Source organism: Falco punctatus, assembly GCF_963210335.1.
Source record: "Falco punctatus genome assembly, chromosome: 12".
Classification (NCBI taxonomy): domain Eukaryota; kingdom Metazoa; phylum Chordata; class Aves; order Falconiformes; family Falconidae; genus Falco; species Falco punctatus.
In genome coordinates this window covers 31,519,680-31,545,122 of record NC_137592.1, presented here as the reverse complement: position 1 = coordinate 31,545,122, position 25,443 = coordinate 31,519,680, and the positions used below count along the sequence as shown (strand labels likewise).

The following is a 25,443-nucleotide window of genomic DNA, read 5'->3' as shown; positions in this document are numbered from 1 at the left end:
CAATGAATGACTGTATCTGATGGACTAATATGTTGTGATATATAATGCAAAGTAGCTTCATTTTTAAATGAGTCCGTTCTAATCTTTCGGGGGAGGGGAAAAATCGCTGCATGTTTATGCCAATGGAAGTGTTTGTGTAATTTTTAAAGGTTGACGGTTTATCTGCTTGTTTCTGACACTGGAGAGCAAAGGGGGGGTGGTGGTGGTGGTGTTCATTCCTTTATTTATTTATTTGTTTGTTTATTTATTCAATGGTTAATAACAAACCTCCAAGGCATCTAATTTAAAAGAGCTCGGGTTCCAGAGGTGCCGGCGTTACCTGCAGAGGGGAGCAAGGCGTGTGGCTGTGCGGGAGCGCTCGGCCCCTTTGGGGAGCTGTGTGATCTGCTCTGGCTCCCTCAGTCTCCCCAAGAAGAGTTAAAACGCCGTGGCACTGTCGCGCCTGCGTACGCCCTGGGGATTCTGCTGGCAAAACCAGAGCTGGCGCCAGGTGGGACTGGGACGGGGTATCGCGATAGTGAGCGAGGATTAAGGTGAGGACGAGGCTTGCCCAAAGGGGTAAAGGGGCTTTTCGAAAGCAAGGGAGCAGCAGCTTCTGTCTGTACATAAATGTCTGATTTTCCTCCCATCAGACAGAAAGGAAAGGGGGAAAAGCTTCCCCGCTATGTTGTTTTCTTTCGAATGACTCGGAGGATAATGAAGTGGGGAAGACGGTTGGCCAGATTGATCCCAGTTTCCAGGTTGTGGTGTTGAGGGGAGCTGTGGTTTGGGGAGGCTTTTCTCATGCCTGTGAAAAGGTTACCTGCTGACCTGGATCTAAGCTATCTTTTTTTTTTTTTTTTTTTTTTTTTTTTTGGGGGGGTTCCACTGCAGTTTTGGGGCTGAGGATCCAAGCTCTGTCCCTTTGGTGTGCTGGGTGTGTTGTACAGTCCTGTTCGCATTTGCCAGCTGGGGTTCCTCAGAGTTCTGCCATCAAGCCAGGGCTTGGTTGTTGGGGTTTTTTTAACCATGTGCGTTTGAATCTCTCGATATGCAGTTCTATAAAGCAGCAGCTCTTCTCTCATTGCACCGGGCTAATCCATACCTGGGTTTGCTCTTCCCATAGTGTTTTACCCCCAAAAAAATATTTCGGGTGGTTGTTAAGAGTTTTCCCATGCCAAATAGTTCTGGCCTGTTGGTCTCAGGCCACTGTTCAAGTTCAGGCTGAAAACTTTTGTGAATTCAGTTTGCCGTTCCCAGCTCTGTTCCTAATAGTCTTCCACATCACCCAGGCATCATATATAATTTGACACAGCTGACAGCATCTACTTGGAAGAGGCTGAGGGCTGAGCCAGAGTGGAAATTGAATTGCATCTCAACTCCCTAATATTAATGATCCTTCCAGGTCAGCACAGGAGTAATTGCCAGGGCAGCTGAGGAATTGTCCATTAAATCCATTAAACCGCCTAGATGGTAGCTCACCTGTGGAGAGATGCATCCCCATAACATCCACAAAATGAATTCCATTTGCTTAATACAAGGTCTGTGGCGTTACGAATATCTCAGAAGCCAACGTTTGGTCTCGAGTTTAATATCAAGTGATCTCGCTGGTATTTTAAGATTGATTATGAGTAAGGCTAGGCAGATTTGCCTTAGCTGTGTCTGAAAAATAAATCCATACACAAATCTGGTTTGTGACTGTACCTTGAAGGTAAGCCTGTATTTCTGTAAAGGTACACTCTTATCTAAAGCCTTGTGGCATAAAGCAAGGAAAGAAAAGTTGATGTTGTTGAGGTTATTTTTAGGCCTTGAGGTATCTGCGCCTTTGAAATAACCCATCAATCGGTCAAGTTTGTACGCACTGGGGTGACCTGATGAGGTGGGCAGCTGGACCTTTAAATCCAAGATCAATATTCAACAGGAATTCACAGGAGACAAACAGCCTAAGGACAATGTTTAAAAACTCAGCTGTGCTTTATGTCTTGGAGTAATGCTGATTTAGCAAGAAATCCCAGTCACAGTGCGAGGGGATTTATTTTTTGACCTTGTGCCTTTGAGATGACATAAAAAGTTAAAGAGTTGTCAGCGTGGCTTTGCTGCAGGTAGGGAAGGTGGAGGAGGTTCAGCCATCCTCTGTTGCCATCACAAAAGGTACCCAGGTGGAGTACCAAGGAACAGAGATGCGCAGGAAAGACTAAAATACTGATGATTCAAAATAAGAATCACATTTTGCTGAACGTGGTTCTGTCCCAGGTAGGTGATTTAAGAAAAATACCAACACGAGGGGTGTGGTGACAGGGATGAGGGAACGCTCTAACCTGCTGCAGTCCAAATGGGAGATGTCTTCTAGGACATCTTGGACCGCTACCTGTTCATCTGCCCTTTCTCTCTTCATGGCTGCTGAAAATCATGGTGTATTTGTTCAACAGCCATGTAAACTGTAGCTGCTCCGTGTCCTCAAAGGATTTCTCACTCTGCTGGCACCCTTCTGCCTTGGGTCACCCACTGCCACTGCTTAGAGCGGTCGGTTCCTCTCCTTAGAGCTCTTCATGTCTTCACACCGTTAGGGATGGTCTCGCCGCTCGGCTGGGTTGTGTGTATGTAAAGAAATCATTAAGATAAATAGTTGAAGAAAACATCACATTCAGTCCCAGCCGAGCAGAAGCTTGACAGTTAGAACTTGTGATAAACAGTACATGGTTTTCATAACTTTTTGATTATGCTTGAGATACTTTATAATTATTTTTAGTTGTGCATATTAATAGAAAGTTAAGTCATTCTATTTGTTTCACGTTACTAATTCTTAAGAGTTAGCTAAGCTTTCTTCAGCGACTCACTGATCAGTTTTTCCCACACAAAAATATAATTTTACACTTGTTTGGCATGTTCAGGTGTTAGTAACTTCGGATTTCCAGCTCTGTGGTTCTGTTCTTACATTTCTGACGTGGTTTCTCAATCCATAGGGTGTTTTGTCCTGCTCTTGCAAGCTGCTCTAAGCAGCAGATCCAGGAAGAGTCTCAAAAGCACAAGGGGTTGCTCTCATGGGGTAGCTTCAATGATTACAGTATTTCGCTGTTCTTTTCTGCATTGCCTCTCTCTTTTTATCTTTGTCTATATCTGCATTGTACTTTTTCTTTGTGGGATGCATAATTAGATTTAGCTATATAGTCACACACAGTTAAGTAGGGCTAATCTTTTTTTTTTTCTGATCATATCTTGCAATCCCTTTCGGGTGAAACTTCAGGTAGGGCTTCCAATCTAGGTTCTGTATCAAGATGAGATAACATAGGAGCCGAGGGCAAAACTTAAAGTCAACAGCTTTTTGATAGGGTATGGGATGGCAGTGCAGGCAGCCAACGAAACCCTTGCAGTTACTTGTCCATCATTCCTCCAAAGGAATACTTGTTGGCATTGTTTCTGGGCAGCCCACATGCTGAGGCTGGTTAATTTTTGATGGGACATGTAAAGAAGGTCGAATTATTGTTCAGTCCCCTTACCTCCAGATTGCTTCTAGCAAGAAATACTTTTTTTTTTTTTTTTTTCCCCGTCTCTACTAATGCATTAGAGTGCACAAGGGAAAAAATGCATGCAACCTTTAAAAAAAAAAAAAAAAAAAGTGGAAAGGCCAGAGATATGAAAGTGTGTTTTATATCTGTAGGAAGTCTGGACATTGTGGACACACAGGTTAGTCCTGTGCAACAGCATGGGTGGGTTTCTAAAAAAGGTGGATTTAAGGTGAAACTCTACCATCCTTAAGGTCAGCAGAAGTTTTGTTATTGACTTTAATAACTTTAATGTCATTGACATCCCTGGCAGGAGCCTGAATAGCACAGAGTATGGAAGTCCAAGTAGGTAAGGATGTATGAACTGATTTCTAAACCTAGCTATCTCCTGGTCAGTTGTTACTGAAAATATATCAGAAGCAAAGTGGAAAATGAGCGAAATGGTATTTTTACCAAAATGATTCATTTTAAATTCCATCTCATGAACTAAATGATTGCTTGCCAGCGAAGAGCTGGGAAGCTTTCAGTTGGTAAGGCATTTTTCACTCCAATAGTCTGTAACATCCAGGACCTTAGAACACCTGCTGGTTTGAGGCTGGTTCTATGTTTTTGGCACAAATCCAGAAAGCGATATAGTAAGTTGTGGTCTTAAGCACAGAGTAAATTGCGTTTTTCAGTCACAGTAACAGTAGTGCCTGGTTTGCTGGTGTCTCTTTATTGGCTGTGGTGTGGCTGGAAACCATAAAAACTAAACTACATGAAGTAAAGGCTTAAAGTATTTTTTTTACATTTCCCCAAGTTTTGTGTTTGTTTTTCTTTCTTGAAGTTCTTCTGATTTTTTTTATTCCCTTTCCTATCTATTTTCAAACCTCCCTTGCTAGTTCATGCTCATTACGAAGGCTACAATACACCATGTCACGTACGTTCTTGTTAGATTATTCCCTACTGGAGGCTGGGGAGGCGCTTTGCTTTCTTGTATTGTTTTTGAGCGCTGCTTCACCTTAATTGTTCAGGGATTTTGTTGGATTTTCAAAATTTGCATATGAGATTATTTGAAGGTAAGATGGCAAAGTTGGTGAGCAAGTTCCGTGTCAGGTACAGGGCGGTTAGAGCCCAGGGCTGTGTGTCTGCACTGTGACCGCTCTCAATTTTTAAAGCTCCCTCAAAGCGGAATATACACCCAGGGCACAGCTTCATCGAAGACGTGGAGAACGGTTTTTGGGTTTGACCTGGTTTATCTTGTGTGACCAAAGGGTCTTTAAGAAATGCGCTGCCCCGAGAGTACTTAGAAAACGAGCAAATGTACGTTATTTGTGTTGACTATATTGTAGAGTAGAAGCAAAAATGAAGTTCATCTGGCCCTTAGGAGTAAAGCGTATTTCTGAGTTCCTCATGCACATTACAATTGCTTAGTAACAGGGATATGATAGCGATCAAAACCTCATGGTTTTATAACATAAAACACAGGTATATAGGACAGGTATATTAGATACTGGAATAAATGTCAGTTGTGCACCGAAGATGGGGAAACTGAGGCATGAGTACAATGGAATTTGACAGAGAACCAGCCTCCGTCACGCTTCAGAGCAGCGAGGGGGTGGTAAGGAGGGGGTGGGAGACTGCTCAGCCGAAATCACAGCAGACCACTAAAAAAATACCCTCCGATAAGCTCCACTCCCAAATGCAAATATGTGCTGCGAGGTTGACGTCAACATCAACCGCCGTAATCTGGGCAAGCTCACTTCCCCCGGCCCATGCCAGCTTCACAGGGGTTTGTAAAGCCAAGCTAAAAATGGAGCTTGTGATTTCACAGAGGATGTCCATCTGCACCGAACAGCCTGAGCAGCCCCGGGCCCTCGCCGACAACTGCGTCTGCGGAACTGCCACATCCCACGTGAGCATCGGTGACCAATTTCAGCCCACGCTGCATCAGTGCCAGAAATAGCTCTCCTCTCATCCTAGGCATAAAGGGCACAACGCTAGGGCACTGCACCCTTCCTCGTCTTCAGACTTAGCCCTGTGAAACGCAGTTTGCATCCTCTACGTGAGTTTAAACTCAGCCTGGACCAGCGGGAGATCTCTGCGGGAGTCCCCTGGCGTGTCCAGGCACCTTCACTGCCTGTTGGATTACGGTTGCCTGTGCAGTTTTGGTTAGGAAGGAACTTTACAGGGGAGCCTTTCCATTTGCTGAAGTTATTCTAGCTGACTTAACAGACATTAAGATGTTTATGCTAACTCTGGCAGGGCTCAGGGCACGTGAAACGGCTGAGAGGCAATCAGCGTAATTTGTTCCTTTCTGCCCATATCTTCAGTGCTAAATTTCCAGTTCCACCATTCTTACCTAGAGGCATAACAAAGTAAGACCCCACATTTTTCTCTAGGCTACACTGACAGTTGTCATCTTTACCAGCTCGAACTCTTCCCTTTGCAGCTTCACCTGTGCAGAAAATTTCTATCACTACATAATTCCCTTTCTGCTGGGGATATCAAGGGAATACCCTAAGTAAAGTGGTAGCGGGGACATCTGAAAAGGCTGCAAAGGCGACCTTTGCAAAATACTCCTTCAGGGTTACTGGTGATGATGTGCGAGGCAGAAAGGATACAGACTGACATTCAGATCTCACTGGTTTTGTGCAGCAGACGGTTACAAAGGAAATAATAGCAACTTTTAAACCCATAGGAATGTATCTGTCACTTTGTCTAATCTTTGTTTTCTGGCAGTCTAAAAGACTGAGATGGTCAGCCTAGTCCTGAAAAAGTCAAAGGCAATTTCCTTGCATCCAGACGGTCTGTAATATCTGTTCCCCATGGCTATATAGGTGATTTATCTGAACCAGGAAAGAGCAGCAGCTTTTGTGATGGTCGGAACATTCTTCCAGTGTGCAGCCACTGCAGGCTGAGGAGCTCTGGCAGCTGACCCATGGCTCTTGCTCCTGCCTTGCATTGTGCCGAGACTGACTTGGCTGCTCAAGTAGGCTTTGCATTATTTCTTTTATAGCCTGGTATCCAGACGGCTTCAGGGATTAAAGTCAGCTTTTCAACCTTAGGTATCGTTGTAGGTGGAAATAAAGCAACTGAAAGCGATCTGGGTAAATGATCTAAAAATACAGTGTGAAGTGACTAACTCCCGCTGAAAGCCTAACTCAACCGTAATTCGTTTTGGTTCCAAAAGAAGATTCTCATTTATTTGTGATTAATTAGACAGAACCATCTGAGATTACTAAATAAGAAGATGACCCTGAAAAATAACATTATCTCCCTGGAGTGAACTACGAGCAGCTTCAGTTGTTTATCAGACTATTAGTGCATGACATATGCCCGTACTACTGATGAGCTATAGCGAGCAAAATACGAAGATGTTGTCTTAGCCATGTTGATGACTAGAGTAAGAACAGATGAAACTGTGAAAAATGATGGTTAAACAGTGTTCTCTTGCAATGTGGAAGCTGGTGTTCTTCAGAGTTCGAATAGAGCCTGCATCTCTTGTACCGCGGGCTTGGCGACGTGGCTCCGGTGCTTTCTGGCCCCACAAACCTGTGTGCGAGGGCAGGATTACCTGTATTTCGAGCTTGCATGTAGAAACTCTGTTCCTTCCTCTGTTTGTGGGAACTTTGCGTTCCTCGTTCATTTACGAATATGCCAGATAATTTCTAGGTTTTAACTGAATTTGAGGATCCAAAGAATTGAGCAAAACAGTTATTAGTCCCATTATTCTGGCATTTTGGAGAAAGTTTGTATCACTATTTAACTACCCCACATTAAATTCATGGGGAGCCTTGCAAACTGCCTTTTATTGTGCGTCGTCTCATACTAAAACATTAGCGTCATTTAATATCAACAGTTATTAAAAATAATTTTCTTTTCCCATTAATATTCTCTGTTGGGCTTTTCCTCCAGCACCAGTGTCCCAGAACAGGACTAGCTATCTAATAGAGGGCATTGGGAGCAACAAAGAAATTGTGTCTTGAGTTTAAATTACCCTGAATGTTAGTTGAGAGTTTAGTAATAAAATATTTTGGAAGAACTGTAATCGTGCTTGCATTGTCCAGGTGCCATTTGAGTTGTTCTCGATGCAGTGTTTTACATGTATGTGTATGATCCAAAATAAGTCAACGACTCGGTAAGCGACTTCTTTGGGGTCAAGTGGACTCCTCCCTTGGGTGAAAGTTTGTCAATTTGGAGGTAGCGTTCCTTCCTCCTGGGAATGGCTTTGCGTGGTTGTATGCTCAACTGCGTTAGCGCTGATAACTGGGAAGGGTATTGCAAGAAAGGAAAGGCAGGAATATCCTCTGCCCCTTGCAAAATACTTGGGAGCATGACTTAAGGAAACTACTACACATTCTCTATACGCTGAGTCTTGTCTCCGAGTGCCCTCAGAGGGTGGTCCTGCAAGTTAGACACGGCCACCACATATGGTCCTCAAACCTGTGGTGATTTGTGAGGTCAGCTGTCAAAAAACTTGTTGGGTTGGTTTGTTTTTCCCTTTCTAAATTCATGTAGAGCTAATGGAAATGTTAGTAACTATGAGTTGCTGCATCTGATTTCCATGTGAGCTGCTCTGGCTCTGCAATACTGGAAAGGATGCTCTAGTCAGCAGGTGCTCTCAGTCTCCAGACAAAAGCAGAGGAGTATCAGTGGGGAACACCTGCACAGGGGTGGCATCGTCAATCCGACCACCGATAGTCCTCCGTGTGCTGGTGGCCTGATTTCGGGCTGTGGGGTGTGTGCCCAGCCCATGACCCCTCTGGCTGATGGAGCTGGCCAGGTCTGGATGCTGAGCTGATCAAAACACTGGCTGCATTCCAAGGATCTCTAATTTTATTAGCTTGTCTATACAAAGCAGGTGGCTGCCTGACTACCAGGTACATTTTAAGAGTTGAGACTCTAGTCTTTGGCAGGGAATTTTTGTTTATCTCGTGCGGCAGAGGTCAAATCAGGGGAAACAGTGGTGCTCTCCTTAGCATCAATTTCATGCCAATTAAAGCTCAAAATAAGAGTCTTGAAACTGTCTCTGCCACTCTTGGTAGTGCAGTCTCTTCTTTTTATTTTTTAACCACATTTACAGCAGAAGACTGAGCGTGATACTCAGATTTCAGAACCAGCACCCCCCTGAAATGTCTGGGAGCAACAGTCACTTCTTATAGCTGTTGTTTCTGGCTGTAAATTCGGCTGAGCATCACTGCACCTGTCCCTGCTCCATATCTGCTCCTCTGGAGTCACACACGGGGCCAGTAGCTCACATGCAGTCGTCTCACTTAGAATCACAGAATCATAGGATCGTTTCCCAGCTTACCAGTATAACAGGGAAGGGATCTCAATGCAAGAGCCTGCCTTCAGTGTATTTTTAAAATAAAGCAGCCGATACATTATAACCATCCGTCTGCCACCAGGATCTTGCAAGCCTACTGGCTTGGATTCCCACCTTCGCACGCCGTGTCGGTGAGGGAGGCATCCTTCCCGAGGCCACGCGCTAGTTTGCTTTTAGGCTCAGAAAACTGATGCAGGGTTATTCAGAACAACAAAGGGAAAAGTTGCTGAAAGGATTTGTCCCTCAGCAGGTACTTGGACTCTTGCATGCAGCTGTGGGCTGCAGCTGTGGCAGTCACGGAGCGTTCTCAATGAGCCTTGTGGGGCAGCTAATTGGCAGCTTCTTCAGACCGAGACCCTTTTGTGCATTGAGTATGTTTGTGCGTATTTTCATACTCAGGCAGAGTTGTAAAAATATTTCACACATAATCTGCCATTTTTTCTGCAGCGGTTCAGCTGTGGAGGGCAGCTGCTGGATTTGACAACAGCCGTAGGTGGACCTCAGCCCTGATACAAAGCAAACAGATTTTAGTGGAGTAATCTGGTTTCAGAGAGAGAATCTTCTTTGAACAGACATGCTACCCCAAATTCTCGGTTGACACCCTCCTCAAAAGCACTCTGTAAAACAGCGTAGTAAACATTGATTAATGTCTTGGAGGTGGGGGAGGAGAGGATTAAATAAACCATAGAAGGTTATAATATTTCTTACATGAACCAGTGATTTGGAAAACAGACTTGGAAACTCCTATAGCCCCTTTAAAAAACCAACCTAAGAAGACTAGGGCATCTTAACCTTCCAGAAAGAGATAACAAACATCTTCAGAGACTTTACAGTTTATCCTTGTGGTATTCTGAGACAGGAGGAGGATGCCCCTATAGCGCTGCTAAAGAAGAAGGATAACTTGTGTGTGCACCGGGACAGGATTCGGGCTGCAGCAGGCTGCAGGGTAGTTTTATTTTCTTCTTGTTCTGCATTTATGAAAACTTCAATTCCAGCAAGACCTGAGCAGAGGGCAGATGTAGGCAGGCTTTGTCCATACGGATTACAGCAGGTGTTCCTTGACGATTACTGTCCGTCTCCGCATCACAGTGAGATTTACCAAAATGCAGGATGAAACAGATAAGCAGTTTTTGACAATATGGAAAGTACAGGGTTGGTGTATTTGTCCCCAGGAAGGGCTGTAGTGATGTTGGAGAAGACTGTTAAATACTGCTTGTGGTTTCCCCAAGACATAACAAGAAATAGCGTAAGCAGGTGTGAATTGGGCTGGTTTGGGGAGGGGTAGAAGCAGCCTCGAGAAACTGGTAAGCGGCTCAATGCGCAGCTGGTTGATGCCAAAGTTCACCATAGAAGACAGAAGCATCATTTCAGCTGATGTTCATGATACATATGGTGTTTGTCTGTCAGGTGCTGTTGTGGTGCTGGAAGCAATCAGGTAGCTATTGCCTGATGGGGTATTTCACAAAAGGGAACTTTCCTGCCGGTGGATAAGTGGGCAGGAGAAGGAGTCAGCTTGCTATCACAGCCGAGCATGGAGAAGGGTGAGGAATGTCAAGCTCAAAATAAAGCAACAGAGATCTGAAGTTTCCAATATCAAGAGATCCTTTAGACCAGAGCATCGAAAAGATGATGTTCGTTAAAAGCAGTTTCTTCTAACTGTACATGTATTTCAGCCAGCCTTGCAGAAGATGCATTAGAAATCTTTTTCAGTGGGTGACTTCTGAGATGTATCAATAAATATAAGGCATTCAGGGAGAGAGAGGATTTAAAACAAAGCCAGGTTTTTGCCAGGTTTAATAAAATAAGTATCCCTTCCGCTTTGCTCACCCAACGTAGCCATTAGGAGCTCTTTCTGTTAAATGTGAAAGTTACGTGGTAGGACCTGAAATGTACCACTAAACTGTGGGAGCCCTTAATTTCGTAAAGCCCATTTTCCATCTCAAAAGTATCATTGCGAAGGGAATGACTCAAGGTGGACTTGAACATGTATAGCTTAATAAGGTCTTAGAAACTTTTTGATATAAGCCTTCTTTGGGGGGCGGGGGGAAGGCTGAAAAGCTTATCACTGTGGGAACTGGGTTTTCCGGGTGTGAAGGAGGAGGGCGAGTGGGAATTGTTGCAAGAGCTCTATGATATTCTGTGATTGCAGAGCACTAAATTGTTACCTGAAAAGAAGCTGGAAGCTGGGTGAGAATAATTCCTGAGCCAGCTCTGCTGCAGGTCAGCGCCTGCAAACAGGTTTACGGTTGGGACAGCCTGGGAAACTGTACATCTTTGAGAGTACCTGGGGAAGGTCACGTTTTGAGGTGTGTGTTGAGAAGACGGTCAGGCACAAGGCCCCAGGAAACAAAAAGCAGCTGCCAGAAAGAGGAGTGGGTGTTTGCATGTGTTCTGGCACCTGCCTGCATGCTAGAACAGCGGCGGGCCTGGGAGGTCGGTTGGGAGGGAGTTAGTGGTGCAGGCTGGACAGCTCTTCAGCGGGAAGGTGGCCTTACACACCAAAACCCTGTGATGAAGAGAAGAAAACCCTTTTTCCCCCCCATTTTTTTTCTTTTCATCCCCCCCTTGGGGAAGTTACAGGTGGTGATTGGCTTGCCTGAATCAGTGCTTGCATTTTTTATTTCTTGCCTGTTTGCTTTTGAGGAGACGAAGAGTTTATCAGAAACCGATACTGGACGTCAAATACATTTAGCCTTGCTGTATCTAAACCAGAAGAACGGCTTTGTTGAATCTCCCAATATATAGAAAGAGTCTCCACCCATCACTAGCATGGGAGAAATGTTGTCGCCTTTTCCAGCTAGCAAAATTTCAGTTCTGTTGAGAAAGACCTCTGAGCGAAGGCAGGGAAGTCTAGCTCAAGGCACAAACTTTAAACAAAACCTGATAGTGGTTCATTCACCCACATGGGAAATTATTCAGTTACCTGAGATGAGAACATAAGACTGGAAAAGAATTTCTGGATCGTAAAGTCCAGTCTGTTTCTGAAGTTCTCTGGCATTACAGTTTTAGATGGACCATTCTAGCAGTAGAGATGCACTAGATGTCTTCAAGCAGGAAAAAACGCCAGTGCTGCTCATTTGGCCCGTTAAATTAGTTGTTTAGGAATGCTGAACGGTGAATGTATTTTTCAACTTTATTCTCCTATCATTTCACTGGGCATTGTTTTAATATAGCAAGACCCGAACAAATTACAAGTACAAGACGTAAGCATAAACATACAGTGCAATGAGGACTTGCGTTGCTAGTTACTGGCAGAGCCTAAGCGATGCACTCAGACATTTTTCACATGCTTCTTTCCTGACACCAGCAATTTTCAAGTCACTGATGCCGCCTTCAGCGCTCGTGTATTTGAAGTCGTCACCATTTTGTGTTTGATAACGAGAGTAAATCATTTTGATGGGTAACAAAGGCCACATGGTGTGTCTAGTTCTGCATATCTGTGTTTCAAAATGTTGACAAAGAGTGCTTGACCCTGACAGTGTCTCATGACCTCTGTGGTGGCCTTTCACAGGCATCCTAAGGAAGACATCCATTAGCTGAGAAATATTGCTGTGCATGAGCTGTGTTATTATCGAGAACAACCATGTTTTCTACCAAAGTGGCCTCTTAGCAGCAGTCCATGTATTTAAGAAGATGTCTCGGTGACAGCAGAACAACTGACCGAATAATCCTAATTCAGAGGCTTCTCTCTTAATGCTCTGAACTTCTGCAGAACCTGTTGAGGACACGGAGGCTGGTAGATCTGTTGCTCTCTATCCAAGTAAAATTCCCACTGGCAGCAGCGGAGGTCATGCCTAGTAAGACCTAAAGACCCAGTCAGTGGAATTACACCAGAGGAATTCATTGTTGCTTCTGGAAACTCGCACTTAAATCCAGTTGACATTACGGGAGGGGAGCAGAAGTGGGAGATGAATTTAAAGAGTAATTAGGGGAAGAGTTTTCTTGTAAAGTGATTCCAGCTGTTTGCTGTTTATTTTTGACATTATTTTAGTTGTCTTTCATTTAAGAATGTTGAACCTTTAATGAAAATGAGACATTAGATGCTGCCGTTAGAGGGGAAATGGCTGTCGTTACGAAGAGCAGGCTTGGACGCAGGAGTTGGTGCTGAAGACCCCTGTTGTCTTTCAAGGAGCTGGTTAAAGTGGTTCTTGCCTTTGTGAACATCTGTGCATTTTACGTGGTAATACAAAATAGTCCTTCATCTCCTTTCTTTTTTAAATATCCTTGTGCTTTAATATCTGTCCTGTGATGAACAGCGAAAGTGGCGTCGGTCAAACATAGGCATTCCTATTTGTCATGGTTGACGTCTGTCACCTCTTCAGTGCCTGGCATAGCTTAGCCCCTAAAACGTATGGCTATAGGTGTTGGCTCTTCTGAAGCTTCACTGGATTTCTTTGGGAGAGGAAAAGATTAAAAAAAAAAAAAACAACAAACCACCCAACAACAACAAAATGAAAGTTCCTGTTTTACATAAATGTCTTTCTGCTTTGGCTCTCCACAGTGTAAATTATGACATGAAATATCGATTTGTTGCAAGGCATGGTTCCACAGCCTGTTTGCTTAACTTCTGCAGTATTTTGATGACAATCCGGTCTGATTTTGACAGGTTTGGGTTGTACTTTTCAAGGCAAAGTGGCAGATTTGTAGATAGTGAATCCTTGAAGAGCGATTATAGACACAGTTGCTGATATAATTGCTGCATGGTATATGTGTTACCGGTGTTACATGACATTAAAATCAGTCATTAATCCATATTCTTATTATCCCCAGTAGCTAAAAACACAGGGAATGAGAAAAGCAGACCAACCACCATGTGAAATGGAATGGGTCCCGAAGGAGGTCCTGACTGCTTAAGGAAAAGGGATACCACCTCTGATGAGAAAGTTGCGTGCATGTATTTCTGAGATTCTGGCATTCCACTTTGCAGATAGTTTTCTTATCTAGAATAATTAGGGCTATTTATCGCTGGCACGAGTCTATGTTTTAGTGCTGAGCTGCTGCTGCTATCACAAAAGTACTGTTTGTCTCTTGGGTCCGCCCAGCACCGTCCCCAGCTCCCCGCTGCGCACCCAAGCATTGCCACTCACGCTCCTCTAAGCCAAAGTGGCTTTCTTACCGCGTCAGGCAAAGCGGGGGGGGGCTAAAAATAAAACAGGATAAAGGCTCTTGGAGGTCATAGGCGTTTGCCCTATGTAAAAAGAAGCAGGGAGACTTACATTAGTGTCAAGTTTTGCAAAATAAAACTATGTCAGTGGGAGGGGGGTTGATCTAAGTGCTTGGGCTTGGGGCTGAACTAATAAGTTTACTGAATCTCCAGTGTTTCTAAATGTGTACAGTCCTTTGCAAGTAAAAAGTGGCAAGGTCAGAACCGTTGCAGGCAGCACATGGCATCTCCAGAACCGGACCTTTCTTGGCATGGGAAAGGCGGTGCAGGCTTTGAAGTTAGCACCCAGTCTGAAGCCGAATGCAGCCATATGGAAAGATTCACTGGTCTTTGAATTGACGCTTTAATGAAGTTTTGAGTCATACAGCAGTGACCTGTGTGAAAACAGCTATGAAACAGTGATTGTATCTTTCTAAACATTATGAAACGCATGGATTAAACACAGAATCTCACAAACACACACGTACTCAGCCTGCCTATTTTCTAGTTCGCTGTGTACAAAAGAAGAATTAAATATTTAGCCATTTTCCTCTTCTGCAGGTAAGATTATGTTTTCTTTTATATTATTCTTTTTTAATTAGTGGTTCGGGTGCCTGAAACAACAGAGTGAGCTCAAAGGTTTATCCATGAGGCTAAGCATTTACTGTGCTGGAAAATGTCCATTGCTCGAGCAGGATCTTGTTTGAACCAAGCAAGTTTCAACCACTGTTAATTAGCTTTTGAACAATTTTTTGTTTGTTTGTTTGTTTCACAATAATTTCTCTAGTGTTTGCTCTGTGCTTAACCAGGTAAAGTAAACATTAAATCTCAATTAAGATTGCTACACTCATCAAGCAGAAATTCTCAGTTGTATTCAGTTCCTCCAGCCGGTGCATTTGGGAAAGCGATGCTGCGGTTTTGCGCGGGATGGATGCTGTTATGTGCCTGCAGACAGTGGGCAACGGGCTTTTATCTGGTCCCTTGAATCTGCTGAAATACGCTGCAACAGATGTGCTTGTGAGTAAAATATTCTAGCAAATTGATTGCAGGAGGGCTGGGATTGGGTGTGTTATGTGATGTTAAGGTGTGTCTTTAGCCTGCAGAGCATGTTTTCTGGAAAGTACGGACTGAGAATCCACGTAGGGGCAGTGTCAGGCTACTGTGCTCTTGTAAGTGCTGGGTGGTACCTGGGTGTGTTCCCTATGAACCCCACTGAGAGCAGAAACCCTGAGTGCTGGGAGGGGACCCCTGTGTCACAGGAGAATTAGGAAGAAGAAACAGGTACAATAACAGAGAGGTAAGGGTTTTGTAACTTGAAGAAGTAACAGAGGAGGATGAACCCCTCAGTATCCATAATAGAACTGGGAATCGTGGTGATCCCTCTCTTGAGTGCAGGGGTGCTTGTGGAGAGAGAGCACCGCTGACAGTGCCCTCTCCTTGCATCCTTGTCATGTCCAGGTGCTGGCTCTTGTTTTCCATCCGCACTGGGGGAAGCCACCTGGACCAAAGCTTCTGGAGGCAGGGGTGATTTCTTGGTGCTTCCCTGGAAACGTGCCCAACGTGGCTGTGGCACGAGCCGGCCAGAAAGTAACTGTGGGGTGGGACAGTGGCCGTGCCCGACTCTGCTGCTGGTGGAAAACCTGGTGCCGTGCTTCCCTGGGGAAGTCGTGCATCTCCAGGGCGGTGAGAATGTGTTTGTCGCTGCCTTAATTAGCCGGGAAAGCGGGCTGCCTTGCCGTTTGCATTTTGGAGAAGAGCCCAGGCTCGGTCACATGCAGGCAGCCAAGCCCAGGGGGTGTCAGGGGACGGGAATTTTCAGTATCGCAGGAAGTCACACCGGGAAATGCCTGGCCCAAAATGGCATCTCTGCATTTCATGCCGGAGCTCGACCAGGGTATGTGATGTGCGTCACAAAAAGAGTAATTAAATGCTGTTTTCAAGTAAAAGAGAAATAGGCGGAAAGACGCAGACTTGTTCGCCTGCATCCTCTGTATGTTTTTGGAGAAGAGCTTTTGCTGGGGAACCTTAAAAAAGTAAACGTCATGTAATTTTGTCTGTTCAGTGAGCTGAATTATTCATTTTAAATGAAAATATTTATAATCATATATCAGAAAATAAGTGTGATTTCTAGGCAACTATGCCTAATAAGAACCCTGTGGTGTGAAATCTAGTCTGTGGCTGCTAAATAGTTATCCATCTGAAAGCTGTGCTGGCCTATGTGTATTTTTAGGCATCCTATCAATAAATATTTTATAAAGTGCTGCAGACAGTCGAGGGAGGAAATGTTCTGTTGCAGAGGAATCCAATTTCAGGTTCCCCATAAAATGACGTGGTTTATAGGGTTTGGTATCAGATACAAAAAACAAGGATGTTGTATAAAATGCATCAGATGTGATCACTGAAGAAACCCCGCTGTGTTGTGAATAATTTGTGATCCTTCAAAGCAAACTTGAAGGGCCCTAAGCAGACCGTGCAGTGATAAACATCAATCTACATGTGTTCCTATGTTGATGAAAAAGGCTATTTCTTACTTTTATTAATAACAAGGCCAGGTCGGTAGTAAAGAAAAAGACGACAAACGAACTTTATTGATACTTACGCTCCATGTTTAATGGAGAATAAATTTTGCAAGTGCTCACTATATTTGCATATACTGGTGCGAGAAGTCTGTCATCTCCAAGTCAGCATTTGGGGATTTTAATCACCTCTTGGAGGCTTTGCTCTGGTGTTTCCAGAACTCCTGATTTGCAGCATTGTGCAGTGGTGGCACTTGCTTTATGTACCTTTTCCATGTACATGAGAACATAAATTGATGCGGGGGATAACAGCCTTCCCGACGCACAGATTGACATGTACAGCTGAGGTTTAGCTATTAGTATAATCTTATAATGGCAGATTTAACTTTCAGAGCAGAATCACTGAAAACGCCTCATCTGCCGGCATTTGCCGTGCCCCGTTAAGCTGAAGAAGCAGCCAGCCACGGAGGAGAGATGGCAGGAGGTGTGATGGAGCGGTCCGCCCGTGCTTTCTGGCCAGTAGCACGTGGGAGCGGCTGGCCGGGACCCTTGTCCTGCCTTTAGGAAGCAAAACACTTCTTCCTCTCTGAGTGCCCATTTGGAGTCTGCCAGCCATCCCTCTCTTGTTGGTGGGTTAGTGCCCGCCTTTTCCCTGAGCGCTTCCCACGTAAAGCCACCTTGACGTTGTTCAGTCAAAGCCGAGCTGTGGGCGCGGAAGGTGGCGGGGGAAGAAGCCGTCTGTTCACTGCCCGTCCTGCTGTTCTAATTGGAAGCGGTTGCATAAAGCTGCAAGTGCGGAGCTATGCACGCCAAGGTGATCATTTCTCCTGAAGGAAATCCGTAGCCAAAAAAGGACTCGAGACGGCAGGGAAGGCTTTAATTTCCTTTCCTTTTCCAGCGATAAAGCCCATATGAGTTAGGAAAATAGCAGCCATCTAATGGAAAATAGGTATTTCCCATTGCCATCCCAGAAAATCAATGATTTTCTGAGATCTGTGTTGTTTTACAAAGCTAAAACTGGGGGCATTTGGAGATTTTGTGTTTGCAAGTAAACGGTAGGGTAGGAGAGGGCGTGACAGTGGGCTTTTGCTTGGGTCTGCAGCGTCAAAGTTACCCGGCGTTGTGGCTAATGATGAGAACAGGAGGCAAATTTCAAGAATGCAGAAGAGAGAATCACTTGGCATCAGGTTGTCCTCTGTATTCCAGGGTGGGAGTTTCAGACTCCCAGTTTCCCAGACATCTTTTCCCCAGTCAGTAAAGCCCCTGGAACTCTGTAAAATGTCCATATTTCTGTTGCCTCTCAAGAGAACTGAACTTTTAAATGTCAACCTCATCCTCTCCTCATTTATTTTTAATGTGGAGAATTGGGTAGGGAAGCTAAAGAGCAGCTCTGTGCGCAACTGCTAATTATTAATAACAGTTACCACTTGTTTTATTGTTTGGAGTTGAAAAAAAAAAAAAAAAAAAAAAAGTCAAGGTTGAAAGGGCAGCCTGTGTGCTCTGAAAACAAAGCAGGTACTTCCAGACTGAGCATTAGCATATGTCAAGTGCCTTTTAGAAAATGACTTTGCTCTGTTACCTGTAAAAATACAACAGGGAGTGGCTAGCCTACTCCACACATTGATGGATGAGGTTAAGAAGTATGACTTTCATGCGCTGAAAAAGGCTTCTGGATTGTATTTTGAGATAAAAAACCAACAAAGATAAATGATTACTTTGCTCAGAGAGCACTCAGTTACACATGGTTTTTTTCTAGGATTTTCATCCCCCCAGATTTTTGAGTGCAATTTGCATAAGTAGATGTTTTATACCTACTTTAATTCAGACGTTGCTGCAGGAGGCTGGGAAGAACAAAGGAGGGAGGCTGCAACGTTTTCACTATGCTGAAGCAAAATATTAAGACATGCTGAAATACGTGTATATTAACTTGATCGGCTGCAGAGACTGGGAAGGAAATGTTAAGGAACTGCCTTGCTGTGTATCTTGAGAGTGTAGTGAGAAGCTTTATCGTTTCAGTAAGCAAATGCAGAACACAGCCAAGTCCTCTGTGGCCTCGTTTTATGTAGGGCACTGGCTTTGTACCATGATGGATCTTTCGTTACCAAAGGCTGTTGTGAAATTCAGCATTGTGCACTCCTAGGGCCCGTCCTGGTCCGGCTGCTGAAGCAGTTTTAAAAGTAAGCGATCAATTAATAAAATTAATTGGGGATTAAAGGACAGTAGGTTGAAGAAAGTGCTTCTAGCAGGCTGAGTACATGACTTGGGCACCCCAGAGGGTCTGGTCTGCAGAGGTAGTTTGTCTGTTGTCTGTGAGTTTTATGTTCATAGATTTGCTTTGCTAGCCTGAACTAGCTTCAGACCTAACCCCCCCCAAAGCCTGGGGTACTTTGGCTCTGAGGTTTTGAACTGAGGCCTGAAGCTGCCCAGTAATATCACCAAGCATTGCACAATTGCATTTATTTTAATGAATGTAGCCAGGAAAATTTAGTTTAGCCAAGCAGTGAAGTATTATTAAATGGACAAATATATGCAAGGATGATTCAGATATTTCTGCTTTATCTGCTGCTTGGACTTTTGAGAATACTTGAACACCCTTCGTTTATGCTGAATGGTTATAAAATTTTATCTCAATCTAAGCTTTTCTTCCTTTGCTTCCAAATATTAATCTGATCTTAAATAACCGCTATTCAAAGCAGACCCCATTTGAATAATGTATTATGCACAATAATTCAGAAAACGTAATTGATAGCTTTTGGAATATATTTATATAGCTGACTTCATGGAAAAGAGCAGTTCAAATATTTAACTGAATGCATAGATCTAAAACGTTTTTCTGAACATGATTAAATGTTAGTAACAAAAACTATTCTTCCGTTCCTAGTTATTGGAAATGCCTCACTGTAAGTAATTTATAAATCTTATTAGGACACAATAAGCATCAGGCAGTTTATATTCTGGTTATGAACATACATGAGCTGAGCCGTAGGCTTGAGAGCTAAAATGCGACTGATACATGTTCCCACAAATAATTGCTATAGCAACATTGCCATACAGTCTGAGATCTGCCTCCCTTGGGTTCACACCCAAAGTTTGCTGTATGGTGAAACAAAAGGCCTTCTCAAGTTGAAAATACTGTGTGATGCTGAGGGTATTGATGGCTTTTGCATATTTTTTTTCCAAGTAATTAAATTTCAAATGTTGAGGAGCATAACGGAACATTAGGGGAAATTGTCTGCTGTCGTATTGTCCATTTATCATGAAATTCAACATTGTGTGGCTCCTTCCATACAATTAATGTCTGCAAATTGACATGATCAGGTGAAGAAATTATCTGTGGGTAGTCTCACCTAACTGGTGGAGTTTTTTCTTCTCGTCATCTGAGTGCTTAGATGTTACATTAATGTTCTGTAAAAATCAATCAAAATAAGGTTTCAAACTTGTTATTTCTCTTATTTCAAATCACTGCACACTGTGATGCAGGCTGTGTCTCTGCTCGTTAGGGTTCTTTGACTTAAAGCACTGACATCCAGCTTTGCATACGTACCGGCTTTCTTGAGGGGGGTTAATAACACAACTTGCAATATGTAATATTTTTGGGGCAGATTCTGGACCCCAATTCCTGCTCTGTGTGGTTGGATACAACTAGCAAGGGATGCCCTGAGCGGCAAAGGGTGCATTGCGGAGCAGCCAAGGAGTACTCGCCTGCTTGGTGTCACGGTGTAAAACATTCACATACACTGAGGACTATTTCTTCTGCTTGATAGCTGATCTGGGAGGAGAGGGGTTGCACGGCGCTTTGCAGGCAGCTCCTGCACTCGTGTCCCTTCCAAGCAGCTCAGAATCTTTTCCTCTGTGTGGAAGTTTATTACGGCTATTAAAATTCATGATACATGGGTAACGTTAAGTGAAGAGTATTGCCCCATTATCAGTATGATGAACAGCGAGTGACAGGTGAAATAATTTCACCCTGGGTCCTAGAGTGATGCAGTGAAGTCTGAACGATGGCTGCGAAAGGTAGAGCGCTGAGGGCAACACAGGACTTCGATCATCCGAGCAGGCTAATTAGAAGTCTTTCAGCAGGGAGGCAAAGGTGAGAGGAGTTTGTAAAAAATGGATCTTGCAGTGATATTTAGGGAAAAGAGAGAGGTCCCACGCTCCAAAGGACTGACCTCAGGAGATCAGTGGAGGAGGAGGTTGAGCCCCTTGTGTAAGACCAAAGACTACTGAAGAAGTGAGAAATCAATAGTGGGCACTGTGTGAAGGTCATATTATAGCTTTGTTCAGATCTAAGAAATCTGGAGAATCTAGTGATCACATGGTTTTGTAAAGACATTAAAAAAAAAGGCAGGTGGGCAGGGGAGAAAGGAAATAACACCTCCCTGTACAAGGTGCTGCGCTGCGCTGGTGAAGGGCCAGTGACAGTATCGAAGGTTCCTCCGACTTGTAAAAGCTTAAGAGACTTGAACCGGACCCTGCAATGGGTGTCCAACATGAGGAACTTTGGGCATGCTGACAGTGACACACTGCCTGGATGCTTGATGTTGGACCAGTGGGAGAAGGACCAAACTAGTCTTTTTTTAATTCAGATTTTCTCATACCTTGGTCTGTGCTCTTTCGGTTGTGCAGTTTGTGCTCCTGGCAGCAGGACACGGCCGTTACAGGGAAGAGAGCTCAGCTGGAAGGTTTGAGGTGTAGCGGGGATTGCTACGCAGTTGGACACGTCAGTGACAATGAAACAACTTGTCCCTGCAGAGGGTCAAAGAGCATCGTGTTGTTGCCATTACATGAGTAGGGATGAGCCGGTGCAGTCTGACCCTTTCAGCTCCTCCTGTTGATGCACCGAGCAAAACCATGGGCTGGCTGGAGGTAGCTTACGCTGCCTTCCAAAGCTACGCAGAAAACATCAAGTCTTTTCCCCCATAAATTTATCCACCTGGGAGTTATACCAGGTTTAAATTAACTCCATTTCTATCACAATAACGTTCCCTTATAGACAAGACTGACAGACCCAGGGAGTTTAATTATAGCCTTTCCTGACACCGCATGTCTATTTGGGGACCCAGCTGAACGTCTCTGTTGCACCAACAAGAACTTCTTCTGGAGTCCCAGCTGAGTTTGAGGCTGGGTCTTGCAAAATCCTTTTTAGTTTTAAAGAGTAACCTTACGCTATCTTTCTGTTTGTGCTTCAGTAAAATGAAATTTCCTTGCTTTTGTGCTGTATTTCAACAAATAAAATTATACGGTCTTATGAGAAATTTTAAAATTTATAACTTAAAGGCTCTTGCTAGAGCAATTAGCAGGTAGCTGCTGACAGTGGATGGAAAGCTGAAATCTTGGTGCCTGTTCTGGTGGCTACAAACCTGTAATTTTTCCTGCCGGTGGCTGGCCCAGCATCCTTTGTCCTTTTCCCAAGCCTCCCCACACCTGGCGTTTTTTTAGCTCACCGTGTGCCACTTTGCTGATTTACTGGAGCTCTTTGTGCACACATACACGCACCGTCCTCTCTCCCCTTTGTAACGGCGTGTGTCCCACCGAGCCGTACCACAAGCACAGCGCTTCCTTTCTCTTCCCAAATCCTCCACCAGCTGATCTCAGTTACCTTTCACACCCCTCTGCCATCGTTCTGAGCCAGATCTCTCTCTCCTTCCTACCCAAGCCTGGCTTACTCCTCCTCGCTGTCAGCAGCAGTACGGAAAGCCCTGGAGAAATTGTCTCCCAGGTCTGAGTTCCTCTCTTTGCTACTGGAAAACCACTGCCTATCCTCTGCAGCCAGACCATACTTTTAGGTCCCAAACCCAAATGACCTCTTGTGCGAGCTGCAGTTTTCCTTAGCCTGACACCCTTGGGTGGGTTTTCATGCATGTGATGAAAAAGGTTGGCTCCTGCTTAACAGCACGGTTGTAAACAACGTCTGCGTGAAAATAATGTGTCTGTCTTCCTCTTTTTCATTTTTGCTTAACCTGGTCTGAGAAGTAATGGAAGTGTTTCGTTACAAGTGTGTGTGCGTGGATGTAGACTTATGATTTGATACACCCAGGCTTCAAAAAGTACCAACGGGGTTGGTATGTATCTTTAAAGAGCTAATTGGATAAAACTAAGAGCAAAGGCATACAGGATCTTCAAAACGGAAGGGTAGGTACCGTACCGTACTGTGGTGTGTATTGAATTCACAGCACTGGAGTAGTGACAGAGATAAAACTTATCCAAATGACACAAGTTTAAACTTTCTCTGCTTTTTGTTGAAAGTGATTACTTGAGGAAATCGAAGCCTGGAAACAATTGATGGTGCAGAGGTTCCCAAAGGTTAAGTGGTGCCATCCGAAGCATGTGCTGCTCCCACAGCCATCACCTAGAGCATCCCCCGGCATGCAAAGCATCGCTGCTTTCCTGTAGGATGTTTCTCACCTGAATTTCATGTGCCATTTGTTAGACAGTGAGGAAATAAAGGCATCATTAAGAAACCCAAATACTTCTGTGACAAAAGTACACTTTCAGAAACTTACCTGACTAACTGTATCTTCAAAACAGTGGCTTTAATGAAACTCTTATTTTAATTGAAAGGCAATTAGGCATTGTCTCCTTCCAGTGCATGTAGCTAAGTCTTGTTAGTATTAACAAGTTGCACTTGCAGAGTGAAGCTCTGTAGGACATTTCTTGGCCCTGCAAAACTAGAAGGCTACTTCCCCAGTACTTCCCCTGGTCCTGCCAATGTTGTTTGAGTTTTTAAATTAAAACATTAAGGTAAGGAAATGTGGCAGATTTTAGTAGTGGAACGCACTGCTCTGTATTTGAAAAGGCCATATTTCCAAGACAGGTCTGTGGGCAGCCAGCTTCATTTTTCCTGTCCCTGCTTTGGGTAAACCTGTGTAACCCAGTGGTCCTAGGGGACAGTGTGTGACAAAGGGGCTGGTATCTGAGAGGGAGGAATGTGCCCTCTTAGCCACTCAACAATTTTAAATTGTTGTCTTCATTATAAAATTCAGGGAAGGAAAGTGTTGGCAGTGGGACCTCCAGGAGAGGAAGACGAGGATTGGGAGAGGGTTATCAGCAGGCACTTACCTGCTCTGACTGACTCGAAGTGATTTGCCTTGAGTCAAAGACATGCTCAAATGAACTGGAGGAACTTGGTATGGTTAGGTCAGTGTTAAATAGAAGATCCCATGTTTTGTTTTTACTGTCCCCGTCTCTCTCTGGGACAAGATCAGGTGGCTGGTTTACTTAAGTGGCTAAAAAGCAGTCAGACAGCTTCTGCAGTTTTCTACATTTCTTCTAAAATGATTATTTTGTGCTCTCTGTTTTGAAACAAGATAGTAAAGCTCTTTCCACCCTGAAAATAAGGTGAGTGAGAACAGACACTGCGTGTTAGTTGCAGGGAGTATTCCTTGTGACGGAGTTTTCTTGCCTTCCTCTCTTTTGAGACCAGTAATAAAGTTCCCATGGATATCAGTGGAGCAAGATATTCTTGTGTGGTCCAATTTAACAGTCGGATTCTCACAGTAAGTACAACTGGCAGTACTCTGATCGTATAAAAAAGATGGAGGTGTCGTGCAGCATATGTGCTTTTCTGCCTTTGCTGTGTAAGGCGGGGGGTCATACCTAAGCGAGTCACAGACTCACGGAACACCAGGGTGGAAGGCACCTCAAGGATCACCTGGTCTGACCTTTTTTGATAAACATCTGGTGTAGACAGGATGGCCCAGCACCCTGTCCAGCCAAATCTTAGAAGTGTCCAATGTTGGTTCTGGTCCTCTCTCTATTAAGTTTTGCTAAGAATGGTCTTAAACCATGTGATAAAGTTGCAAAAAGATAGCCTATGTTAGCAGCTCACTGGTCAATTAAAAGCAACCCCACTTCCCCAACAAACACTCAAATAGTCATTTCTGAAATCGTTATTAACTCTGTGCCCGAGTTTTCTGAGATTGACACAAATGCAGTGAGTTTTATATTCCAAAAATTCAGCAATCTCTGTACATGTGATTGGAAATACAGGAATATAAATTAAAAGCTTTGCTATTGCTGTTGTAATGTTGCAGTTTAATAAGGACAGAGTCTCTGGGTTAAAAAGAACAAGAACTTACAGAAGTCTCCACTGTGTTTTGCGAGTTCAGAATTGATGGAGACCAAAATGTTTACTTCAGCAAAAGGAGATGGCTAAAAATAAAATGATATCAGAAAATGCAAGCATAATGCCCAGAAACATTTCTCTCATACTTGAGGCAAAATTATTTTCTTGCCTAGGAGAAAATAATGGGATTGCGTTTCATCAATCACATTCCATTGCATATATTTTAGGCTTAGTGCAAATGTAAAAACAAAACAAAAATCAAACTGCAGTTTTGTTGTTCTTGTTCTGTAATGAAGTATGGTGTTTATGAGGGAAGAATACGGATGTTTTGAAGAGAATGTCAGAAAGAAAGCACAAGTGACTTTTAAAGAGTTCACAGATTACCTGTCCCTTGTTCTCAGCCTCTTTTAGTTACCTGGGGGAAATAAGGGTGGTAAAGGTAAGCTGAAGAAAAGCACAGCTGCTTCTGAACAGTATGATCTGTGACAGTATTTGTAAGCGCAGAATGATAATTAGCTGGAAAAAAAATAGTTCTGGAAACAGAAATGTTACACCACTGTGAAACTCAGAGTTAGATCAGAGAGAAATAATGTGATGATTCATTCATTCTTCACCCAAGCCATGGCTGCTGTAACCAATATGAAACTAAGCATTATGCAATTAGGTGCCAGTGAGTTCTTTGCTGGGCTGTTACATCTCAAAACCTACTTTCAAGGAGAAGGTTCGGGTTTGTGCAATGTCTCTTCATCTGTGCTTCTTTCTCCAGCATGAGGAACCATGGGGGTAGTTCTGCCTGCACCCTCAGCCGGGTGGCTCGGGGGTCTGGGGGCAGGCAGAGCGGTGGGGGCAGCCGGCAGTTCCCAAGGGCACGGGGAGAGGAGGATGGAGCAAAGGGAGCAATGCAGGCGTAGTACAGTGCTCACACATTT

General features: G+C 43.9%; 1 protein-coding gene across 16 annotated transcripts in view; it reads left to right on the top strand.

The window, feature by feature from the left end:
- The window catches only part of NRXN1 (neurexin 1), a 730,370-nt gene that overhangs the window by 674,566 nt on the left and 30,361 nt on the right, over window positions 1–25,443 (top strand). The window lies entirely within an intron of this gene.